This window comes from Dermacentor andersoni, chromosome 6 (assembly GCF_023375885.2).
Source record: "Dermacentor andersoni chromosome 6, qqDerAnde1_hic_scaffold, whole genome shotgun sequence".
Lineage (NCBI taxonomy): Eukaryota > Metazoa > Arthropoda > Arachnida > Ixodida > Ixodidae > Dermacentor > Dermacentor andersoni.
Genome location: NC_092819.1, coordinates 70,748,432 through 70,752,779, shown reverse-complemented (window position 1 = coordinate 70,752,779; position 4,348 = coordinate 70,748,432). Strand labels below are relative to the sequence as shown.

At 46.6% G+C, this 4,348-nt stretch overlaps 1 non-coding gene across 1 annotated transcript; it reads left to right on the top strand.

Annotated features, from left to right (window-relative positions):
- Window positions 1-449: 449 nt before the first annotated feature.
- On the top strand, window positions 450-523 carry TRNAT-AGU (transfer RNA threonine (anticodon AGU)). Its single transcript has one exon. It is a non-coding gene; the product is annotated as a tRNA-Thr (tRNA).
- Window positions 524-4,348: the final 3,825 nt, after the last annotated feature.

Genomic DNA, 4,348 nt, shown 5'->3' with positions numbered 1-4,348 from the left:
GCATTTATGCGAGCCACTATTATTGGCTGACAGGAAACGGGGCCCCCTCAACCGCAAGGGCACACCACAGATCGCGAGATGATGGTCAAGTGGGCGGCTTTTGTGGAGCCCCACTCTGTAGACAGGTAGCATTGCCTTGACGGGCGCAGTTCACAGGCAATTCCACAAAACGTACGGCGGGTATGCGACATCAGTTTGGCGAGGGTGAATGAAGAAGTCGTAGCAAAGGCTGGCCGGCTGCGCGGAGCCCATAGACATGCAGCTGGCGTAAGTGCAGGAAGACAGGATATCATATGCGTAAAACAGGTTTCCAAAGCGCTCCGTATACTTATACGTGACGCTCATACTGAGTCATCGGGTAGGTTACGGCAAGCACATGCGCACCACTGAAACTAGGTCGTCGGATATCGCTGGTCTTGTGATCCGGGATTCAAATTCAAAACAGCGCAGGCGCCGTGGCTTAGTTGGTTAAAGCGCCTGTCTAGTAAACAGGAGATCGTGAGTTCGAATCTCACCGGTGCCTAGGCGTGCTTTTTGTTCATATAGACGGCGTGCTTTTTCTCCGCTGATAACATGGTTGTGAATAATGGGGTGTTCAAATTTGTATGGTGACGTAAATATATCACTTCGGTTTTTGCATCACAGAGAGAGGGTTTCAATGGTGACTCACAAGAAGGTTTGCACCACGTTTACAGCCACTGGAAAGTACAGTGTTTCATCTTGTACAGGCTTTTGACTGTGCAAATCGATGTTCCACGGCGCCCTCGCGCGCGGCGAACGTCGGGCGGCTAGCTAAGCAAGTTGGTGGAAAGGCGGAAACCTTCTCCACGTGGGTTACGCACGGGCGGGCGAGCGCTATTGGCGCCACCGGTCGACTTGCGCGAATTCCTGTCGAAATGCCCGACATCTTTGGTACCCACAAAGAGGTGGGTGCGAAAGGCTGCCCACCGCTCCAGTTTTCCCTGGTCAGTGCCTGGTCAGCCATGTTTCGGCTGCGGCAGTCGCCGCGGCCACAATTACTCCAGCTTGTCAGTCGGAAGCCTCCACTCACCTAACATCTTATTCTCTTCGAGGAAACCCTCGGTGATGTTACCGTTAGCTAACACGCCTGGTCCAATTGTTACTGGTAAGCGTAATGAAAGCTTTCCGAGTGTACTGGCTGTCGTCAATTGTTTCCTCGAGCCTGCACAAGACCGCCGTTGATGAAGAGGCGGTCTCCAACCGCGGCGCGCCGTGTGCCGAGGTGTAGCGCCGTTGCCAGCCCTGATTAGCTTCACACCACTTTCGGCATCCTCAGTGTGCAAAACCATTTCCTTTGTGGCTGCAGCCTTTGCGGAGCGTATTTCGCAGCATCGCACTTGTATGGTTTTCAGTAATATTTTCCAGCGGCTCCTCAACACATTACTTCAGGTGCTTTTTGACGACGCACAAATGACTTCAAGTTTGAAGTTTATTCATCAACGATGACATTTTCACATACAAGTGTACACAACATAAGTACTACACAGGGAGGAGCAAGGTTAAAACTGTCAGGGAGACTCCCATACATGAATCAAATGAAAAAAAAAAAGAACGAGATGTACACCGAGCAGTGGTTACGTTAACCTTACATTCATTTGGAAAAATAGAGTGCTAAAAACAACAAACTGCAAAGCTGTTTAGTAAGACAAAATGGCAAAGGAACTTCTGCAATAAACAAGCAATGTCCGTTAAAAGTACAATGACATAGGGGTGATATAATAATATAATATAAGACGTCAATTATTATCGTTATTGCAGTCACAAAAGTCCATTGTTAGGATGTAGAGAGTTGTTGCATCAATATTTTTTAGCTTGGTTCTTGAATACATGCTCCGTGCGTGATGATTTAATTTTATGTAGAACATAATCCCGCAGTTCTGTTCCCGCAAATTTGGTAGTGATGTTACCATGGTTCGTGTGTACTTGAAGTAAAAGGCGATTATATAGTTTAGAGAACCTAGTAATGTTAGAATTAAAAAAAAAAATTCAACGACAAAGCGATATATATATGCAGTATTGCGAAATCACATTATCACAATAGATAACGTAAATTTAGAGAGCTGATGAAGAGAATGAATGTATAAAGTGCAGTAAACTGGCATTGTATTGGATAAGAAACGGCTGAAAGTCGTGAGATGAAGCGCCTGATTTTGCAGGCGTTGAAGTTGGCGGAGGTATGTGAATTGTTTGCTGCCCCAGGCTGATAGGCAATAAGATGAATGGCTGCAAATGTTTGCGTGATAAAGGGAATGGAGAATGCAGCTCAAAATATGAGCGTGTCTTCATTACGGCGCGTATTCCAAAAGAAAGTTTACGGACAAGCGATTGCGAATGAAGATAGAATTTCAGGCGCCTGTGTAAAGCTACGCCAAGAAACCTTGTGCTATCGTATATTGCTATTAGTTTTTTTTTTAATTATGGGGTTTTACGAGCCAGAAGCCCTTTCTGATTATGAGGCACGCCGTAGTGGGAGACGCAGGAAATTTCGACCACCTGCGGTTCTTTAACGTGCACCTAAATTTAAGTACACGGGTGTTTACGCCTTTCACCACCATGGAAATGCGGCCGCCGTGGCCAGGATTCGATCCCACGACCTCGTGCTTAGCAGCCCAACACCATAGCCACTAAGCAACCATGGGGGGTGGGTGATTATTAACCCATTAGGGACCGGTTTCTTTTTTTTGTTGCTATTTTGAAATAAATCTAATATATTAGCTTACCTTTATCAAAATAATTCACATGCAAGAATTTATTACTATTACCTAATTAGTTTTTGAAATACAGCCCGTGACCATATGGTCACACTGGGCCCTTACGCTACAGCAAAATACGCTAAGTTAAAAACATTTAAAAATACATCACAAAATACATACCTAGCGAATAGTCGAGCACCTATTTAGTGTGATATGGTTTAAATCATGACCCGCCGTGGTTGCTCAGTGGCTATGGTGTTGGGCTGCTGAGCACGAGGTCGCGGGATCGAATCCCGGCCACGGCGGCCGCATTCCGATGGGGGCGAAATGCGAAAACACCCGTGTACTTAGATTTAGGTGCCCGTTAAAGAACCCCAGGTGGTCGAAATTTCCGGAGTCCTCCACTACGGCGTGCCTCATAATCGGAAAGCGGTTTTGGCACGTAAAACCCCATAATTTTTTTTGAAATCATGGAATACACATGCCGCCGTCATAGTTTGTGCAGTGTGTGTGCACTGTGCTGTTGCAATTATCTCATGCACACCTCCACCTCTTGCCATTAGGTATTGGTGCAACAAAGTGGGACACTTGGTCATACCGTGTACCATTCAGGGCATCACCAGTCTTTGGGATTCTGCGTTCACCAAATTCTCTGGGCTTATTGTCCAATCACATCAGGTAGCTTTGCGCAATTTGCCTGCGGAATTCCACGTGCGTGACGTTGAACCCTGTGCTACGAATTAGAGCCCAAGCGTTGCTGATAGATACATTACAAAGTCAAATGAAAATCGGCCACCAACATTTTTTGCCACGGATTGCAATCCTATAGGCACCTACATTTGCATCCATCTGGTCCGTACCTCCTAAAAACTTGTACTGAGCAACAGTGTTTACCCGGGCCACCTTGATTCGCTTCTTCTCAACACGAGATTACCTGTCTGCAGATGACATTGGCTCTACGCCGTGAATGGTGCTGACGATCGTTACTACAGAATTGTCCATCCAGCGGACAGAAATTATCCCATTGTCGCTCAGCACGGGATCTTCGTGCCCGCGAGGTTGGCGGATGACGAATTCTGGTCAAGCGATAGGACACTCTTTGGGAACACGGTTCTGCTTCGCTGTGCCCGTGCCTTCGTAGCCCTGTGCCTTGAGACGCCTGAGTAGCTGCATGCTTGTGAATAAATTATCAAAATACAAAAAGAAAGGAATGTCGTGCGTCTCTGCTGCGAGTTGTTCCACCATTTGAAGAAGTGGCGCTGCTGCTTTTGCGAAGTCCTTTTCATATTTTTCAGATGTTCCGGTATTCTCTGCTTGCCTTGATAAACTTTGAAGTTTACAAAGTATCTGTTCTTGGCATTTAATCACCATACTTTACACCCGAAGCGGATAGGCTTTCTGCGTTTCAGCGCCAGCTCATAGCTGCCACCTGATAGATTGTCAATGAGCCCACCTGAGTCTTCATCGGCCGAGTCTTCATCCTAATAGGTGCTAGCCGCTGGCGGGTCGATATAAATCACTGACACGTCGTCATCTTCCTCTACGACTATCTTCGCTATTTCTTCCAACATCAGCCTATTCAGACAATAAAATAAGGAACAACGACTGCGAGAACGCGCCAGCAAACGTGCAAG